The sequence below is a fragment of the Vombatus ursinus genome, unplaced genomic scaffold, assembly GCF_900497805.2.
Source record: "Vombatus ursinus unplaced genomic scaffold, bare-nosed wombat genome assembly UNPS02014886.1, whole genome shotgun sequence".
Classification (NCBI taxonomy): domain Eukaryota; kingdom Metazoa; phylum Chordata; class Mammalia; order Diprotodontia; family Vombatidae; genus Vombatus; species Vombatus ursinus.
This window is the reverse complement of record NW_020954664.1, coordinates 261,229-283,045: the sequence shown is the minus strand read 5'-3', so window position 1 is coordinate 283,045 and position 21,817 is coordinate 261,229. Positions and strand designations below refer to the sequence as shown.

The following is a 21,817-nucleotide window of genomic DNA, read 5'->3' as shown; positions in this document are numbered from 1 at the left end:
TACATTTGCTTAAAAGGCACCTCCAACCCTGTCATTTTATGATTAAAGTCTCTTCCTGACTGATTTCTAGGGTTCCTTTTTTCTTTTCATTTATTTATTTTTACTATATTAAACTGCATATATGTCAGCAACGTAATTACTTCAGAGCATACATTCTCATTTTAATTCTCTGTACTTACTTTTTTCAGATAAACACTATTCATTAATAGTGATACTTTAAACAGCCTTAACCTGTCAAGACAGTGCATATAATTACTGTTTTCAGTTATTTTTTCCTTTTCTTTTTGAGGGGTGGGTAGAACCTAATTAGGCATGATATGCTCATCTTTCTGTGCAGGACGTGTTTTCATTCAGAGGATCACCATTGTGCTAACATAAATTATACTGTATTATATGTTATATCTCATACACTAAATATGTAGCATTATCATTGTTTACATTTACCTGTCCTTCCCAATAGTTGAAACTCTCAACTCAAACAATACGATACCGTGTATTCTCAGGACCATCTGAACATTGATAATCTATGTTCTAAAACCCTCCTAGCTCTGATACCATGTGAATTTATGGCTACAACTAGTTCTGGGATACTATCTTCTACAGGCATTACAAAGTTCTGACATCACTTCTTCTGCCTGCCTCCATTGCTCCGGCATTCCCCTCTCTATGGCTTCTGCAAGGCCTGACATTCTTGTCCTCAGACCCCACAGAATCAGACAATTTCAGTTCGCTGCCTCTGATTACCTCTCACTTTCTGTGATCTAAAATCCCTCCCAAGTTTGATATTCTAGGCTGGAGAGCCCCATCTAGCTCTGGTCCCATTGATTCTAAATTGCCTCCAAGGCTGTATGTTCTCTGCTGGACATATCTTCTTTAGTCCCATACTCTGGTTACTATCCCACTTTCCAGTTTTGATAGTCAGAGTCTAGACTGCCATCCCAGCCAATATTCTTCATTCTAAGCTCTATCCATCCTTCAATACATTCTCTTGGAAGATAGCTCTAACTCAGATATTGCAGTTTCTACAGATTCTTAGAGCTCTGTCATTTTTAGTTTGTCTTTCATTGATTTCTTCAGTTTTGTTATAATAAATTTGATAGTCTTTGAAGAGCATATATTGGTTTTCTTTTAAATCCTGTGTTCTTTATTTTTTCAATGTATACTGGCCATTCATTAACAAGAGTAGTGGTATCTACAGCAGCCTTGCCACTAAAAATCACTGCAGGTAATAACTGTATTGTGTTATTTTTTTTTTCCTTTGGAACCAGATTAGGCACTGGCATGTTCACTTTTCTTTTCTGTGTGAGGCAGGACATGAGAGTTAATTTAGAGTCACCGTTATTATGCTCATATAAATTATACTGAAATACATGTTGCATCTCATGCCCTACACATCCTTCTTTTTATTGTTTAAATTTATCTGTCATTGCCCATAAATTGTAACTCTGAGGACAGACACAAAACTAGTTCCCAGCAATAATATTGCATGTTTTCAGGATCATCTGAGCTGCTAATTTCTATTCTAAGAGCCCTCCCAGCTGTGACACTGTGTGGTACGATGGCCCAAGCTAGTCCTGAAATTGTGTGTGCTGAGGCCTTTCCTGGCTCTTCTAGCCCTTCCTCCATGTTCTCTGCCAGCTCTCCCCTTCTTTTCTATCCAGCTTCTCCCAGGCCTGCCTTCTGTGGCTCCCATCTCACTTGCTCAGATAACTCCTGTTCTCAGGCTTGGAACATCTCCCACATTTGGTGTCTGAGGTGCCTTCCCCTTTTGGTATTATGGGGAACACAGCCCCGTCTAGCTCAGGTGCTTGGGATCTTAAATTGCACAGACATTGTCTGTTCTACATAGTCTGGCTTCTAACATTCTGAACCTGGAACACCAATCCTCTGCACAAATTCTGCATTCTAATCTCTCCAGCTTCCCAAATTCTCATGAAATGCATCTCAGGGTCTGACAGTCTTGTGTTCTAAAAACTTCCCTGGATTTGTCATTCTGTGTTCAAAGATCCCTCAGACTTAGTCCGGTGTTATTCAAGAATTTCTTTTTCCTTTTCATTTATTCAGTTGCATTATATGAAGTTACATAGTTGTCTCAGAAATATAATTACTTAAATTCCTCTAATATTGAACCTTTTAAAACTGCGTAATTAAAAACCTTATTTTCAACAAGCACTCCCTATTCATTACCAATTCAATAATATTCTTTCTTATCAGATTAAGGTAATGAGTAAAATTACTTTTTCCCCTCAAGGTATTTTTCTTTCTTTCAGATTTTCAGCCACAGAAGGGAATATATTTTTACCTTTCCTCACTGGCTGTATCTCAGGACTAGACTTTAAAATCACAGCATCAGTGTGGTGCAAATATAAATTATATCAAAATATATTTCATGTCATACCCTAAATATGTATTTTTTCATTTTAACAATTCCTCCTCATAAATGGGAGCTCCAAGCACAGAAGGAAAACTCCTTCCCAGCAATGAATGGCTTGGAGGGCTCTCAGGACCATTCCTGCTCTTGTTCCATGAGTTCTCCCTGCTCTGACATACTGAGAATTTGAGGCCCCTCCTAGTAATGCTGTGGACTGTTGTACGGTCATTCCTGGTTCTACTGTCACTTATTCTCTGCCTTGCCATCTTTGCCATTCTCTTTCTGGTTCCTCCTGGGCTAACACCCCATGAAGGCCCTTTCTGTAGTACCAAGCCTCTCTCACATCGAATAGTCTCGATTTCCCTGCCCCGATCCAGCTCAGGTATTCTCGATTCTAAATTGCTTCCAAGCCCATTGTTTCATGTTCTACATTCTCTCCTAGGTCAGATATTCTGGTTTCTGGGTCCATTCTCTGTTCTGGTACCCAGAGTCCAGCCTATTATCCAAGCCCCAAAATTCTAAGTTTTATTCAATCTTGACAAACGAGACATTCTATTTTCTAAAGACTGTCCCTGTCATATCATTTTATGGCCAAAACCCCCTCCCTCCTGATATTCTAGGGTTTTTTTTCACTTACTTTTTGTTTTAGTATATTAAATTACATATATGTATTAGCAATGTAATTAAGAGCACTAATTGTTTATTTTGAATTTTGTTTACTTGATTTTTTAATACCGACCACTAACAGTGAGATCTACAGCATTTTAATACTTCAAGAACCTCATATGATTACTATATTGTCAATTTTTCCCTTTCTTTTTGTTGGAACCAAGATTAAGCATGTTCATCTCAACTCTTTAACTGTGTGATGCAGGACCCATAAGAGTTCATTCACAGGTTCACCTAACCAGTATGCTGACATAAATGATGTCAGAAATACCTATTGCATTTCATACCCTAAATATACTTTATTATTTTTATTTAAAAGTTACCTATCATTCATCGTAAGTTGCAGCTCTGAGCATAGAAACAAACTTGTTCCCAGTAATTATCGTTTGTTCTCAGGACCATCTGAGCTTTGATAATCTATGTTCTAAGAGCCTTTCCAGCTCTGACACTGTGTAGCTCTATGGCCCAAGCTTGTTCTGAAATTCTATGTTCTATAGACTTTGCTGGCTCTTATTTGTCCTACAGGCCTTCCCAGCTGACCTTATTTATCGCTTCTCCCAGGCTTGTCATACTCTATGCTCACATCCCATGGAGACAATTTCTGTTCTCTGGCTCTAATCATCTCTCACTTTGTGTTCTAAAGTCCTTCCCAAGTTTGATATTCTAGGTTGGAGGACCCCACTGATTTTAAAATTTCCTCCAGCTCAGATGTTCTACGTTGAGAGAGAGTATCATGTTTTTGCTTCTATGTCAACTTCCAATTATGATATTCAGAGCCTAGACTGGCGTCTCAGTCCTAAAACTCTCCATCATGCCGATATAAATTATACTGAAATATATGATACATCTCTTACAGTAAATACTTATTTTTTTTTACCTGATCCTTGTAAGTGAAGAAACAAAAGTCCTTCCCTGAAATGGTATTGTATATTCTCAGGACCATATGAGCTCAAGACCATCTGTTTTTTAAGTTTCTCCATTTCTGACACTGAGCTTTTAAGGCCAGTCCTGGCATTAGTCCTAACACTCTATGCTCTATCACTTGTTCTAGCTGTCTTCCCATCTCTGACTTTCTCTTCTTCATGGATTCTCTCAGGCCTCATGTTCTACATGCCTACTGAATCAAGCAACAGTTCTCTGGCTCTGACAATCTCTTCCTTTGATCTTAAGCCTCTCCAAAATTTGAAATTCTAATGTAGAGTATCCCATCTAGCTCCTGTCCCACCAATTCTAAACCGTCTCAAAGTTCAGGCATCCTATGTTGGACACAACCTCTCAAATCTCATATTGTGACTTCTATGTCAATGTTCATTTCTGATATTCAAGTCTGGACTGTCAACTCAGCACTGATACTCTCCACTCTACGCTCCATCCAGTCTCCAAAATATTCTCTTGAAAGACACCTCCAAGTCAGATTACTATTCTTGAAGAACTATTGCAACCCTGTCGTTTTCTTGTTAAAGTCACCTCCTACCTCTTCTCCAGGGTTGTTTCCCTTTTCACTTAGTCAGTTTTACTATATTAAATTACATATATATATATATATATATATATATATATGTTAGCAATACAATTTTTTGAGATGTTAGCAATTATTTGAGAACCAGTTATTTTTTTTTGTTTTATTTCTTCAATAAATACTGATCATTCCTTAACAATAATAGTGATATTTAAAGCAGCCTTAATTCCTCAAGATACTACATGCAACTATTTTTGCCTTTTTAAAAAAAAATGGAACTAGGTTCAGTACAGTATGCTTACCTTTCTGCTTTCTGATTCTGTGGAGTGTAAGTTTTAATTCAGAAGATCAACTTTGTGCTGATATAAATTATACTGTTATATGTTTTAGCTTAGCTCATATTTTAAGTATACTTTATTGTTTTTTACACTTACCCATTTAACCTCTGAGCACAAAAACAAAACTTATTGTGTGTCCTCAGGCCTATCTGAGCTCTGATAATCCTTGTCCTAAAAGCCCTCCCAACCCTGACACTGTGAGGTTTTATGGCCAAAGCTATTCCTGAGATTTTAGGCTGTAGGGGCTTTCTTGACCTTTGATGTCTTTTCTTCGATCTGCCTGAACAGCTCAGTCTCTCCCATCTGACATACTGTGTACTCACATCTCTGAGTATCAAACAATTTCACTCCTGTGGCTCTGACCATCTCTCACTTTCTGAGTTCTGAAGTCATTCCCGAGTTTGATATCCTAGGTTAGAGGGCCCCATTGTTTCTAAATTGTCTCCATGCTCAGACATTCTATGTTGGGAATACCTTCTCAAGTCTTATATTCAGGCTTCTATATGAACTCCCAGTTCTGATATTCAGAGCCTGGAATGCCATCCCAGGCCTGAAATACTCCATTCTAACCTCTATCCATCCTCCAGTGTTCTCTTGGAAGGCACCTCCAAGTCAGGTATCATAGTTTCTAACGTCCCTCCCATCTTAATTATTTTATGTTCAAAAGCTTGTCCTCTGATATTCTAGTTTTTTTTCCTTTTCACTTATTTGATTAGTTTTAGTATATTAAATGTGTATTAGTAATACAATTATTTAAGATCACAGATTGCTTCCCTTGGGAATCCTCAGTACTTACCTTTTTTCTTTTCAATAAATTTGGCCCATTCGTTAACAATAATTGTACTTTCTACAGCAGCCTTACTCCCTTTAACACACTGCATGCTTTTACTTTGTCAGTTATTTTGTTTTTCATTTCGTTTTCCTTTTAATCCAGTTTAGGCACTTTATATTAAAATTTCTCCTTTAGCTGTCTGATTCAGGACACGAGTTTTAATTCAGAGGATCACCACTGTGCATATAGATATCATATTGAAACGTGTTGCATTTCATACCATAAACATACTTTTGAATGTTTTCTAAATTTATTTTTTCTTCTCCATAACTTGGACAAGATTACTTCCCAGCAATGATATTGTGTATTGTCTGGATGATCATCAGAGCTCTGCTCATCTACATTCTAAGAGCTTTTGGAGCTCTGATAGGCCGTCTTTTTAAATGCCTTCCCAGTTCTGCCATTCCCTTCTTTCTGGATTCTCCTGAGCCTCAAGTACTGTGTACTACCCAGATTGTCCTGAATAAAACAAGACAATTTTTTTCCTGGCTATTATCTTCCAAATTATGTGTTTTTTGCTCCCTTACTCCTTTGACATTAAGGGTAGGAGGGCCCCATCCAATTCAAGCACTCATAATATTAAATTGCCTGTAAGCTCAGTTACTCTAGTCTATTCTATAGGCCTTCTCAGGTATGATATATTGGCTTCTAAGCCTGGCCTGTCATCCCAATGCAAAAATTCTCCATTCTAATCTCTATCCAGCTTCTAATACATTTTCTTACAATGTCCCTCCAAATCAGACAATCTATGTTCTAAAGACTCATTTTTATGTTCTAAGTCCCCTCACTGTGAAGGTTCCTCCTCCTTTTTCACTTATTTATTCAATATTAGTATACTGTATTAAATATTTGTCTTAGTAATACAATTATTTAAAATCATAAATGGTGTTCCTTTTAAAACTGGGCACTTACCACCTTATTGGTTTCAATTAAACACTCCCCCCATTCATTACCAATATCAATAGAATATCTGTAGCACTCTTACTTGATTAAGGCAGTGCATAGAATTAACTTTTTTTTTTTTTAATTATTTTGGGTTTTCAGGAAGCTAGGGTAATAAATATGTTTTACCTTTCCGGCTGTGTTTCAGGACCTGACTTTGAAACCAGAGCATCAGTATTGTGCTGATGTCATTGAAATGCTGCATGTCAAATCTTAAATATCCTTTCTTACTGTTTTTAACTTTTACCTGTCCCTTCCCATAAATAGGAACTCTAAGCAATGATACTGTATGTTCTCAAGACCATCTGAGCTCTATCACAGCTCTGTTCTAAGTTTCCTTAGCTCTGACACTCAATGATGTTTTAACGCCACTCCTACTCCTTACATGTATGTTCTAAGGGCTGTCCTGGCTCTGATATCATTTATTCTAAGTTTTCTGACTGCTCTGATATTCTCTTCTCTCTAGCTTCTCCCAGATTCAATAATTCTGGGTACCTACATCCCATGGAATTAGACAATTTCTGTTTTCTGACTCTGATTTCTATCATTTTCTATGATCTAAGGTTCTCCTACCTTTGACATTCCAGGTACCAGGGTCCCTTCTAGTTCAGGCCCTCTTGATTCCAAATTTCCTCCAAGTTCATTAATTTAATGACATTATGTTCTACATATCTTTAGTTCTTATATTCTGGCTTTCTTGTCAACTACCAGTTTTGTCATTCAGAGCCGGTATTTTATTTTTTCAGTAAATACTGACCATTAACAGTAATACTGATATCCACTGCAGCCTTAACTCTTGAAGATACTGCATACAATTACTGTGCTTTCAATTATTTTTTCTTTTTCTTTTTTAATTGGAGCAAGATTAGTCATTGTATAATCACCTATATTCTGTGACTTACAGGACATGAATTTTAATTCAGGGTATCACCACTGTGCTGATATTAAATTAAATTGAAATATATATTGTACTATATACCATAAACATACTCTATCATTATTTTAAAATTTTTCCTGTCCTTCTCCATGACTTGGACCTCTGAGCACACTAAGAAAACCCCTTATCAGCAATGATACTGTGTTCTCAGGACCTTCTCAGTTCTGACAATTTGTGTCCTATGAGCATTGTCAGCTCTGACACTCTCAATTTTTAAAAAGACTTCTAATCTTGACATTCTATGTTCTAAAAGCTTTCCTAGTAGCTAATCTAACATTTATATAGCGCCTACCAAGTGCTAGGCACTATGAACAGCTCTGATATTCCCTTTTCTATGGCTTCTCCCACAACTGACATTCCATGTGCTCATATCCCATGGAATCAGACAAGTTCCCTTTTCAAGCTGAACATCTCACAGTTTCTGTGTTCTAAGATTTCTCCCAGTTTTACTATTCTAGCTTTCAGGGCATCATATTAGGTATTCTTGACTTTAAGTTTCCTCCAAGTTCAGACATTCTATTGTCCTACCTGCCCTCCCAGGTCTGAAATTGTATATTCTAAACTCTTTCTAAACAATATATTCTCCTGAAATGCTCTTCCATATCAGACATTTTATGTCCTAAAGACTCTCCCAGCTCTGTCATTTTATGTTCAAAGACTCCTCATTCCGGTGATATCCAAGGGTTTTTTTTTCTTTTCACTTATTTATTCCATTTTATGATAGCAAATTACACAAATCTTAGCAATACAATGATTTAAAATCACAAATGGTGTTCCATTTTTCAAAGTGGGTTTTTACTGAAACAACTTGTTTCAATAAAACAGTCCTCATTCATTACCAATTAAAGCAATATGAATTGTAATCTCACCAGAATACTTTTTTTCATGGAGTTATTAGTTTGACAGGTTTTTGTTTTTTTTTTTGGTTTGTTTTGAGTCAGCTAAGGCAACATATATTTTAACTATCCAATTTGTTTGTGTTTTGAGAACAGTTTTAATTCAGAGCATTGCCATTGTTCTTTTATAAATTACATTGAAACGTGTGCTGTTTCTCATACTAAAATAGCTTTAGTTGTTGTTTTTGTCAATGTTCGACAACTCTTCCTCTTCATAATTTAGAACCCTAAGCAAATAGGTAAAACTCTTTGCCAGTGATGATATTGTGTGTTCTCAGGATCATCCCAAGTCTAATAATCTATGTTCTAAGAGCCCTCTCAGTTCTGAATGGCTGATATGGCCAAAACTAGTCCTGAAACTGTATGTTCTAGAGTCTTTCCTAGACAGGTGTCCCTTGTTATTCATGCCAGATCTGACCTTCTCTTCTCTGTGGTTTCTCCCAGGTCTTACATTCTGTGCACTCAGCATCCCATGGAGTTAGACAATTTTTGTTCTCTAGCTCTGATCATCTCTCACTTTTTTTGTTCTAAAGCCCTTGCCAGGTTTGATATTCCAGGTTCCGGAGTCCAATCCAGCTCAGGGACTTTTGATTCTAACTTGCCTTCAAGTTCACTCATTTTACGATAGTTAATGTTCAACATATTTTTCAAGGTCTGATATTCTGTCTTCCACGATTTGACATTTGGAGCCTAGACTGTTGTCCTGCAGTGAAATATTCTGTTCTAAGCTCTCTCTAACCTCCAATATATGTTCTTGAAATGTGCCTCCAAGTAAAAAATTGTGTTCTATAAATCCTCCCAGCCCTATGATTTTATTTTCAAAGACTCTCCCTTCTCAGATATTCTAGGGTCTTTTTTCTTTTTCACTTATTTATCCAATTATTTCTTAGCAATATAATTCTTTAAAATCACAATTGTTTCCCTTCTCAATATTGTGTACTTACCTTATTTTTTCAATAAATACAGCCCTTTCATTAACAATAACAGTAATATTTGCAGCAACCTTTAGCCTTCAAGATACTGCATGCAATTACTTTGTTGTTGTTTTTTTTTTTCTTTTCTTTGTTGTCTTTTGGGGTCAGATTAGGCACTGTATGGTCACCTTTCCACTTTGGTTTTGTGATTCAGTATGTGAATTCTAATTCAGAGCATTATTATGAAACATATGTTGTACTTTGCATCCTAAATATAATTTTTAAAATATACCTGTCCTTCCCCTGGAGCACATAAACCAAACTATCTGCCAACAATGACAGTGTGTATCCTCAGCACTATCTCAGCTCTCACAATCTGTTCTAAAGGTCCTCCCAGCTCTGACAATCTCTGCTTTTAAGGCTACTCCTAGTCCTGACACTGTATATTGGAAGGGTTTTCCTGGCTCTGATATCCCTTGTTTAATGTTCCCTGAGGGCTAGGATATTCTTTTCTCTTTGGTTTCTCCCAGGTCTGACCTTCAACATGCTCAGATCCCACTGAATTGAACAATTGGTGTTCTCAAGCCCTGACCTCCTCTCACTTCCCTTGTTCTAAGGTGCCTCCCACTCTTGATATTTTAGCTCTGAGGGTGCCATGCAGCTCAGGTGTTCTTGAATCTAAATTGCCTCAACAAATTCAATCTTCTACATGTCCTCACAAATCTGATATTCTGGCCAATAATTCAATATCCAGTTTTGATATTCAGAGCCCGAATTGCCTTCCCAGGGCAGAAAGTCTCTACTCTTAGCTCTAGCCAACTTTGGCCAAGTCAAACATTCTATTTTGTAAAGATCTTCCCAACCCTGTCATTTTATGTTCAAAATCCCCTCCCTTCTCTGTTTTTTTTGCCTTTTATTATATTAAATTACATATAGGTCTCAGCACAATGATTTAAAACTGAAAAAGTGTATCTCTTTTGAATTAACTTTTTTCAATAAATACTCCCTGGTAAAAATAATAGTAGTGTCTACAGCAGCCTTGCCTCTTCAAAATACTTTAAAACAAACATGGTTTGTTATTTTTTTTTCCTTTTCACTGTTTTATTTTGGACATATATTAACCTTTCTTCACTGGCTGGGTTTGGAGCCATGAATTTTAATTTCGAGTATCACCATTGTGCTGATATAAATTCTGTCTTGCTTAGTTCTGGCATCCCTTGTTCTATGTGCCTTCCCAGCTCTCACATATTCTATGGTTAGGCTCAGGTTGGATATTCTGTGTGCTAAAGTCCTACTGATTCAAACAATTTGTGTTCTCAGGCTCAGTCCAACTGCCATTTTGTCTTCTATACTCTCTTCTACCTCTGGTATTCCAGGTTCTAGGGCCTCATTCAGCTCTGGGATTCTTGATTCTAGATTTCCTGCAAGCTCAGATATGTTGTGTTCTGTGTGGCCTCCCAGGTCTCATATTCTGGTTTCTGTGTCAACTCCTAGTTCTGATATTCAGGCCTGGATCTGCTATCTCAGTGCTGAAATTCTCTATTGTAAACTTTAGCTACCTTCTAATATATTTTCTTGAAAGGTACCACAAAGACTAGACAGTCCACGGATATTTTATATTCTAAAACTGCTCCTTCCTCTCAAAATCTACGATTTTTTCATTGTTTATTTGGTTTTATTACATTATGTTACATATGTCTTAGCAAAATGATGATTTAAAATCACAAATGGTGTCCTTTTGAATCCTGTGTACTTACCTTAGTTTTTTTTTAATAGTCCCCATTCATTAACAAGAAAATAGTAATATCAACAGCAGTTTTACCTCATCAAGTCACTGTATGAAATTATTTTTTTGTTCATTTTTTTTTTACTTCACTTTTTTTGTTTTGTTTTTAAGCCTGATCAGGCCCAGTGTATTCACCTTAGCTCTTTGTCTGTGGGGTTTAGCACTTGAATTTCCAGCATAACCATTGTGCTGATATCTTACATTGAAATATATATTTAATTCTATAAATATACTTTGCTATTTATTATTTTCTTTAATTTACCTTTCACTCTAAACACCTTGCCCACTGAGCACCTAAATTTAAAAAATCAAATTCCTTCCGTTTCAATATTCTGTCTAAGGCCCTTCCCAGTCCTGACAATATCTTCTCTGTGGCTTCTCCAAGGTCCTATATTTTCTTGATTAACATCCCACTGATTTGCATAATTTGTGTTCTTAGGTTCAGATCATCTCCTACTGTCTGAGATCTAAGGTCCCTCCAACCTCTGACATTCCAGGCTCCAGGGCCTCATCAAGTTCAGGCACTGGTGTTTCTAAATTTCCTCCAAGCTGGGCCATTTTATGTTCTAAGTGACCTCCCTGGCCTGATACTGGCTTCTATGTTGTCAACTTCAATTTCTGTCATACAGAACCCTGAGTGCCTTCCAAGCTCTCTAGCAGCCCCTATATTTCATCTTGAGGGGCATATTCAGTCTGGATACTATATGTTCTAAGGGCCCTCAAAGCTCTGGAATTCTATGATATAAGGCCATGCCCTAGTATGACAGTCTGTTTTATTTTTGTTCTCACTTTCATTTTCTTTTATTTTGTAACACTGAATGTCTCTTATCAATAAAATGATTTAAAAGCAAAAATGGGGTCCCTTTTAAATACTCTACTTAACACCTACCTTATTTGTTTCAAAAATACTCCCCATTCATTACCAATAATACAAATGTCAATAGCAGTCTTACTGGAACAAGACAGATCATGGAGTTAATTTTTTTTTAAACCAGATGAAGTGCTATATTTTACCTTTCCTTTTTGGGTGGGTGGTTCAGAATGAGTTTTAATTCAGAACAACATCCCTTGCTTATATAAATGATGACTCCTATAATATGTGTTCTCAGGCTCTAGCCATCTCCCACTTTCTGTATTTGAGGCTCCCTTCTACCTCTGAAATTCCAGCTTCCTGGGCCCTGTCCAGCTCCAGCATGTCTGCTTCTAAACTGCCTCCACACTCAGACAGTCCATGCTCTGCATCCCCTTCTAGATCTGATATCCTGGCTTCCATGTCAATACCCAATTCTGCCATTCAGACCCAGACTACCTTCCTACGGCTGAAAGTCTCTAAGTTCAACTCAACGTCTTATCCTGAAAGGCAACTCCAAGCTCAGCTATTCTGGCTTCTGAAAACCCTCCTTCCCTGATAGTTTACATTTCCTCTGATAGTCTAGGGGTTTTAATCTTATCACTTACTCAGTTTTATTATATTACATATCTATCTTAGCAATACAATGATTTAAAATCTCAAATGATGTTTCTTTAAAATCCTGTGTACTTACCTTATTTTTTTCAATAAATATTCCACATTTATTACCAATAATAGTAATATCAACAGCAGTCTTACCCATCATGGCAATGCATGTAATTACTTTTTTTTTCATTTTTTTCTTTTCTTTTTTTTTTTTTGAGCCAGATTAGGCACTGTATGTTCAACTTTCTTCTTTGGCTGTGTGGTTCAGGACCTGAGTTTTAATTCAGAGTATCACAATTGTGCTGATAGAAATGATATCGAAATATATGTTGCATCTCATACCATAAATATACTTTGTATTTTTAATTTACCTGACCCTCCCAATACCTATGTCATAGGGTAAATTAAAAAAAACAACAACAACCCTCCTTCCCATATGACATTATGTGTTCTATGGCCCTTTTCATGTTTCAAAATCTCTCTTCTATGAGCTCTGCCAGACCTGAGATTCTATGGTTTTAAGGCAGCTCCTAGTGCTGACAAGAATGTCAGGTAGGAGAATGACTCTCCTGGTTCTAAGATTCTCTTCTTCTAAGGGCCTTCCTACCTCTGAAATTTATATCTCTATGACTATATGACTACTCTCAGCTCTGGCACTGGGTTTGCTAAGATCCTAATAAGTTGGACAATTTGTATTTGCAGGCTCTGACCATCTCTCACTTTCTGTGATTTAAGGCAGTGGTGCCAAACTCAACAGAAATGAAGGCCACAGAAGGATCCCTAAGAGCCATATATTAACTGGATTTTAAATGCAATGTTATCTATGTTTTACTGCATTTTTATTGATTTTGTTAAGTAGTTCTCAATTCCATTTTAATCTGGTTAGGGAAGCATTGGAGAGAGTTTTGTGGGCATGCCCAATGTTTGACATCTTTGGCCTAAAGGCCCTCCCAGCTCGGATATTCCAGGTTCCAGGGTCAAGCACTCTTGAGCCTGTATTTCCTCCAACTTCTGAAATTATGTGTTCTAAGCACCTGCTGGGTCTGATACTCTGGCTTCTCTGTCCACTCCCAGGCCTATCGTTTCGAGCCCTAACTGCCCCCCTCAGTTCTGAAATTCTCCTTTCTAACCTCTCTGGCCTCATAAACCCAGGCACTCTAAGGCCCCTCCCTTCTAGGCCTGAAATTCTATGTTCTATGGCCACAGTTGGCTTTGATAGTTCAGGATATTTTTTCCTCTTCTATTATCTACTTATTTTTATTTTATTACATTGCACATGAGTCTTGTCAACATAATGATTTAAAAGAGAAAATGCTATGCCTTTTAAATCCTATGCACTTAAAACCTTGTTTAACCATTCATTGCCAATAATAGGAATAGCAATAACAGTCAGATCAGATTATTCTAATAGTATATTGGAATTGCTATTTCTGTCAAGGCTTTTTCAATGTTTTTTTCCTATGTAAGATAAGGCAATGAATGTCCTTTTACTCTTTTCCCTTTGACAATGTGATTGAGGATCAGATTTTTAATTTGGAGTATCATCGCTGTGCTGATATAAATTATATTGAAACACATGTTGCATCTCAAATATATACTTGATTATTATTTAAATTTACCTGCCCTATCCTATAGCTCAGATCCCTGAGTACATCAACAGAACTCCTTCCCAAGGATGTTACTGTGTTTACTCAGGACCATTTCAAATTTGCCAATCTATGTTCTGAGAGCTTTCTAAGCCCTGCCCTTCTGTGGTGTTACGGCCCCTCCTAGTTCTGACATTGTTTTCTAAAGGCCCTCCTATCTGATGTGCCTTATTCCAGTGCCCTGCTGACTCTGCTATCTTCTCTGCTGCTCCTTCCAAACCTGACATTCTGTGTGCTTTGCTTCCTCAGAATCAGACAGTCTTGTTCTCACACTTGAATGCTCTCTCATCTTCTGTGTTTTAGGTTCCAGATTCCCATCCAGCTCTGGTCTTTTTGATTCTAAGTCTCCTCTGAGCTCATTCATTCTATGTTCTACACTCTATCTCAGGCCTGATGTTCTGGCTTTCCCAGCAGCTCCCTGTTTTGACATTCAGAGTCTGGGCCGCCACTCCAGCTGGAGAATTCTATGTTTAGAACTTTCTCCCACCTCTAGTTTATCCTCTTCAAAGGCACATCCATTGCCAGACATTCTATGTTCTCAAGGCCCTCTTTCCTCTCATATTTTGGGGTATTTTTACTTCTAACTTATTTGTTAAGTTTTCCTTTACTACATTATTTGTATCTTAACAATACAATAATTTAAAATCCCAAATCTTGCATACTTACCTTATGTTTTCCAATAAATACTCTCCATTCACTGGCACTAGGAATGCTGATAGCAGCCTAACCAGATCAAGGCAGTGCATAAATTATTTTTTTCAGGGCTGTTTGGTGGAGTGGGAGTGGAGGGGAAGGGCTGTTAAAAGCTTTGTATTGTCACCTTTCCTCTTTGAATATGTATACCAGGACTTGAGTTTTATTTCAGAGTGGCACCACTGTGCTGCTAGAAATTATACTAAAATAAACGCATAAAGAACATTTTTGTTGTCTTGTAAATTTAACTGCAACTCCCAATATCTTGGACCCCTGAGAACATCAACAAAACTCCTCCTGAGGGATGATACTGTGTGTTCTCAGGCCCATTTCCAATCTACTAATCTGTGCTCTAAAAGCCCATACTCTCCACTCGGCCACTCACCCCACTTGGTGACTTGGTGTTAGAAAGTGTCTCCTGGCTCTGATATCCCCAAGAGCCCTACCTGCTCTGACATTCTCTTCCCCTCTAGCTACTCCCAGGACTAACATTCCATGAGCTCAGATCCCACTGGGTCAGACAATTTGGGTTCTAAACTCCCTCCCCTTTCCATATTCCAGACTGGAGGCCCTTCCAGGTCAGGCAATTTAAAATTGCCTTTAAGCTGAGATAGTCTCAGTGCCCTCCCAGGTCAGATATTCTGGCTTCTATTTAAACCTCCAACATTCAGTCATGACTACTATCCCAGTGATGAAATTCTCTACTCTAAGCTCTATCCAGCTGCCAATATGTTCTCTTGAAAGGCCAGACATTCCATATTCTAAAGACCCTCCCAGCCCTGATATTTTGGGTTCTAAGTCTCCTCCCTTTTTTGATAGTCAAGGGTTTTATGCCCTTTTTCATTTATTGGTTCAGTTTTATAACTTCAGATACAAGTCTTAAAATAAAATTATTTAAAATCCCAAATATTGTCCCACTTAAATCCTGTGAACTTACCTTATTTTTTTTTCAATAAATACTCCCCATTCATTAAGAATAATAGGAATAGCAACAGCTGTCTTACCCTTCAAGGCACTGCATGGGGTTACTTTTTTGTCGGGTTTTTTTCTTTTCTTTTTTTTTTTTAGGGGGGGAGCCAGATTAGGCACAGTATGTTCACGTTTCCTCTTTGTGTGGTTCACGACCTGAGTTTTAATTCAGAGCATCACTATTGTGCTGATATAAATTATATTCAAATAAATGTTGCATCTCATGCCATAAAGATACTTTATAATTTTAAAAATTTACCTGTCCCTCCAGTATCTTGACCACTAAGCATCTTGAAAAACAAAACCACCAAAACCTCCTTCCCATCAATGATGCCGTGTGTTCTAAGGACCAGCCCAGCTCAGATAATCTATGTCCTGAGAGCCCTCCCAACTCAGACACTGTGGTTTTAAGGATGTCCCTCTTTCTGACATTGTGTTCTTAAGGCTTTCCTATATTCTAAAGGTTGATCCAGCACTGACATTTAATGTTCTAAGGCCCCATCCTCTTCTGATATTTGAGGTTTTTTCCCTTTTCATTTAGTTATTTGGTTTTATTACATTACTTATATGTCTTAACGGTAGAATGATTGAAAATCATAAATGGTATGTACCTTTTAAACCCTGTGTACTTACCTTATTTTTTCAATAAATACTATTTATTCACTTACAATGATGGTAATAATCACAGCAATCTTTCCTCATTTCTGCATGGAAATTAATTTTTTTTCCTTTTCTTTCCTACATTTTTTTGGGGGGAGAGCCAGAATAGGTTCTGTATGTTTATCTTTCTTCTTTGAGTGGTTCAGGACCTGAGTTTTCATTCAGGACATCATCATTTTGCTAATATAAATTATGTTGAACTATATAAAATAAACTTCATTTTAAATTTTACCTATCTCTCATAACACCTTGGTCACTGAGAACATTTAAAAAACCAAACTACACTTCCTTTCCAGATATGATGTTGTGTCTCCTAAGGCCCTTCCCACCTCTATCATTTTGTGGTTTTAAGGTCATTGCTGGTTCTGACATTCTGTGTTCAAGAGCTCTCCTGCCAAGCACCTCTGACATTTTCTTCTCTGCAGCTACTCACAAACCTGCCATTCTATGTGCTAAGGTCACAATGAATACGACAACTTGTATCCTCAGGTTTGCCCATGTTTTGCTGTCTGTGTTCCATGGTTCTCCTCACATTTGATACCCAAGCTTGGGGGCCCCACTAGCACAGGCATTCTTGATTCGAAAGTTGCTACGAGCTTGAATATTGTACAAACTCTTCCAGGATTGATAGAATGTCTTCCACATCCACTAAAAGTTCAGAAATTCAGAGCCAGGACTGTTCTCTAAACTTTAATATTCTCTATTCTAAGTTCTCCTCTAAATCAATATCCCTTGAAAGGAACATCCAAGTCAAAACATTTTATGTGTTAAGTATTCTCCTGGCCCTAACATTTTAAGTTCTAAGACACACACCTCTTACAACATGCTAAGGTTTTTAATTTACTTATTTATTTTTCTCTTATTACACTGCATGTGGGTTTTAGCAAAAAATTGATAGCACCAATGGTCTCCTTTTTAAATATATTGTACTTAATACTTTATTGCAGTCAATAAGTACTCTTCATCTCTTACTAATAATAATAACATCACTAGCAGTCTTACCTGATCAGGGCACTATGAAAAATTGTGTGTCTTGTCAGGAATTGTTTTTATTTCTGGAGCCCCATATAGGACTGAATTTTAAATTTATACCTTTAAAGTTCTGTGGTCCAGGACCTGAGTTTTAATTCAAATCATCTACACTGTCCAATATAAATTATATGGAAATAAATATTGCATGCCTTGGCTGATTACTTAAAAAAAAAAATCTCAAGGATGACATTGAGGTGTAAAGTACCACCCAGCTCTGAAAATCTACTATGACCTCTCAATCCCTCAAGCTCTGCCATTTTGTTTTTTCAAGTTCCTCCTAAATATTCAACCTCCTATGTGCTCTCCTGCTCTGCTATCCCCTGCTTTAGATGCCATCCCAGCATCCACATTCTCTTCTCTATGGCTACTTTCAATGTAGTATGGTCCTACTGGCTCAGCCCATTTGTGTTCTCAGGCTTAGCCCATATCCCATTTTCTGTCTTCTAAAATCCCTTCTACCTCTAATGTTCCAGGTTCGAAGGCTCCATCCAGATCAGATCTAGATTCCCAATGTCCTCCAAGCTTAGATATTCATTCTATGCATCACATACTCTCTCAGGTCTGATATTTTGATTTCAATGTCTACTCCCAGTTGTGACATTCAAGGTCCAGACTGCCCTCCTTGTTCTTAAATTCTCTCTTCTGTCTTCTCTCTCACCTCCAACGATATTCCTTGAAAAGTACCTCCCAAGACTTTCTCTGTGCTAAGGCCCCTCCCAGCTTTAAGACCCATCTCAGCTCTGCCATACTGTTCTAAACTCTGACATTCCCTGTTCTAAGGTCTCTCCCAGCTCTGACATTGTCTGTTCTCAGATTCCATCCTCCTATGATTTTTGTTTTTTTCTGATTCCACTGCACGTGGGACTATTGAAACAATAAGTGACAATACAAATGGTTTCTCTTTGAAATGGACTGAACTTAATACCTTGTAGTAGTCAATAAATACTCTCCATTTACTGTCAATAGTAGTAATCTCAATATCAGTCTTAACTGATCAAGGAAATCACTTGTTTTTTTTTGTTTCATAAGGGAATAAGCATTTATATAGTGCCTACTATGTGCCAGGCATTGTATTAGCACTTTTACAAATATTATCTCATTTGATCCTCAAAACAATTCTGAGGTAGATGCTATTATTATCTCCATTTTACAATTGAGGAAACAGAGTCAAAGTGAGATTATGTGACTTGCCAAGGATCACAGAAATAGTTACATATCTGAGGCTGAATTGGAACTCAGGTCTTCCTGATTCCTTAATTTAGACCATCACCACTACCCTAACATAAATTATATGGAAATAAATGTTCCATTTCAAACCACAAATATCTATTGTCATTGAGTTTTCAATTAAACTATTCCATTCTGTGTCTTAGCCCACTGAGTACATAAAAACCCATCTTCTCAGTATGACTCTTCTCAGCTCTAAAGATCCAGATTCTATGACCCTGCCTGAGCTCTGATATTCTATTGTTGGTTTTTTAAGATATCTCCCAGGTCAGACATTGTGGGTTCTATGGCTACTCTCAGGCCTGAAATCCTGTGTGTTAAGATCCCACTGTCTCTAAGTTCTCACCATCTCCTACTTTCTGTGCTCTAAGGCAACTCCCATCTCTGATATTACAGGTTTCAGAGCCCTATTCAACATTTTTCATTCTATGTTTCTTGCCAGCTCAAATATTGTGTACGACATACACTGCCAGGTCTCATATTCGGGCTTCAGTGTTCATTCTCAGTTCTGCTCAGCCAGCTCTCATACTCTGTATTCTAAACCCTCCTCTAGCTACATTTTTTTTTCAATAACACTTCAAGGCCAAAACTAATAAATCTGACAGTTTATGGTCAAAGGCAACACCCTATCCTAAAATTCTAGAATTTTCTTTTCACTTATGCATTTAATTTTATCTTATTAAACTGATTATGCCTCAGCAATACAATGATTTAAAAAGAGAGGAGAAAGGGAAAGGAATAATCATTTATATGGTGCCTACTGCATGCCAGGCACTATGCTAATATACTAAATGTATTATCTTATTTTTATTCTCACAACAACCCTATGATGTAAGTGATATTGTTACTGGCATTTTACAATTGAGGAAACTGAGATTAATTAACTAATTAAGAGGTTGATTAATTCAGTGTATGGCCAAGTGTATCAGACAGTCACCACTCTCCTGATATAAATTATATGGAAACACATTTTCCATTTCAAGCCACATATATCTTTTGTTATTGAGTTTTCCATTAGACTGTCCCTTTCCATGCCTTGGGCCACTGAATATATTACAAAAACCTATCTTCTCAATGATAATGTTGAGAGTTCCAAGGCACCTCCCAGCAATGAAGATCTCTGTTCTATGATGCCCCACATGAGGCCCACAATATCTGAAGTGCAGCCAAATCAGATTAAAATGTAAATGTGGAAATTTGAAAATATGCAAAAATGGAAATATTTAACAAAATAAATAAAAATACAATAAAACATAGATAACATTACATTTTAAAACTAAGTCAATATGCAGCCTACAGGGGTTCCTTATGTACAGTTTTATGGTTCCCCTTAATATGTGAATTTGACACCACTGTCCAAGACACCACCTGTTGTAAAATTCTATATTTTTCTTTTCGTTTCTGTATTTCTTTTAGTCTCAATGAACTTTTTATGTCTCTGCAAGACACTGATTTAAAAGTGGAAATATCGTATCTTTTAAATATAATGGTGCTGTTTATCCTTCATGCTCAAAGAGGACCAGAAGAGCACCATGGTGTTGAGGTCAATGTATGTTTGGCTGTGGCTGATCAGACTGATATGAGCTTGGAAGGCTCTACCACAGGTCTGTATGACCATTTAGGAGGGAGATGTCTCAAAATTTGTGCATCTCACACTTCTTTTGACTTACTATAATTCTGCTTTGCTCATATTGCACAGCACTTTCTAGGCCTCATACTCTACCACTAGCAGTATAATCACTTCAAGAAATCAATTTTTTTTCCTAATTTTTGAGAAAAATAAGACCCTATATCTTAACTATTCCACCTTCATTATATGGGTGGGGAACTGAGTTGTAATTCACAGCATCACTGCTGTGTTAATCTAAATCATACTGAAATAACTACCACAATTCTTACCATAAATAAACTATGCTATTTTTTAAATTACCCTCATACTCCCCCCGTGAACTGTCCAATGAGCACATAAAAATGAGGTCCTTCTCAACTGTGATTCTCTGAATTCTAAGGCCCATGTCAACTCAGAAAATCAGTGTTCTAAGTCCTCTTTCAGCTTGAACATTATGTGGTTTTCAGGTCACTCCTAAAGCTGACATTCAGCATTCTATGTGATCTCTTAGCTCTGATAGCCTCTTTTTAAGAGCCTTCCTGGGTCTGACATTCTCTTCTCTGTGGCTACTATCAGGCTTTCTAGTCTGTGTGCTAAGGTGCCAATGGCTCAGACCATTTTTCTTCTCTGGTTCTGTCCATCTCCCACTTTCTGTCTTCTAGCATCCCTTCTACCTCTAATATACGAGGGTCTAGGACCTCATCCAAATCAGGCATTCTGGATTCTAAATTTCCTCCTAGCTCAGATATCCTAGGTGTTACACATACCTGTGTCCCAGGTCTCATATTCTGCCTTCAATGTTTTCCCAGTTTTGAAATTCAAGGCCCAGACAGCCTTGTTTTAAAATTCACAATCTTCTCTTCCACTTATAACATTTTCCCTTGAAAGGTATTTTCTGGCCAAGACATTTTATATTAGAAGGATCCTAACAGCCCTGACATACTATGTTCTAAGCCCTGCCCTGCTTTAAAATCTTTGTTCTTTTTTTCCCTTTTCATCTATTTATTTTTATCTAATTATACTGTTAATATATCCTAGAAATATGATGATTTAAAAGCATCAATGTTGTTGCTTTTAAGTACACTGTCCTTTACACCTTAAGAAATACTCCCTATTTTTTATTAGTAGCAGTCCTAAGCATTCAGGGAACTAGATCAAATTGAATTGATGCCCATTTGTTTGTCTGATGTCATTTGTTTTGCTATGCTGTTTTGCCCTTCCAACTCAAATATTCTAATACTCTAAGCTCTCCTCTCCCTCAAACTTTCTCCTTTAAATGGCACTGCCTAATCAAGACTTTCTATGTGCTTAGGATTCTTATGAGCCCTGACATTTTGTGGTCTCAGGGCCAACTATCCGAGGATATTCCATAGATTTATCG

The 21,817-nt window shown here is 37.3% G+C and overlaps 1 long non-coding RNA gene across 7 annotated transcripts in view; it reads right to left on the bottom strand.

The window, feature by feature from the left end:
• The window catches only part of LOC114028555, a 120,125-nt gene that overhangs the window by 46,255 nt on the left and 52,053 nt on the right, over positions 1 to 21,817 (bottom strand). For 4 of the 7 annotated variants that reach the window (XR_003567383.1, XR_003567380.1, XR_003567382.1 and 1 more), the window contains 2 exons: positions 15,944 to 16,064; positions 12,770 to 12,871 (listed from right to left, as the gene is read on the bottom strand). The exons of 1 other annotated variant lie outside the window; for it this stretch is intronic. This is a non-coding gene — a long non-coding RNA (uncharacterized LOC114028555). Of the gene's footprint in view, positions 1 to 12,769; positions 12,872 to 14,912; positions 15,011 to 15,943; positions 16,065 to 21,817 lie in introns of those variants that run through there. 2 more of the 7 variants (XR_003567384.1, XR_003567386.1) reach the window with 2 other exon arrangements.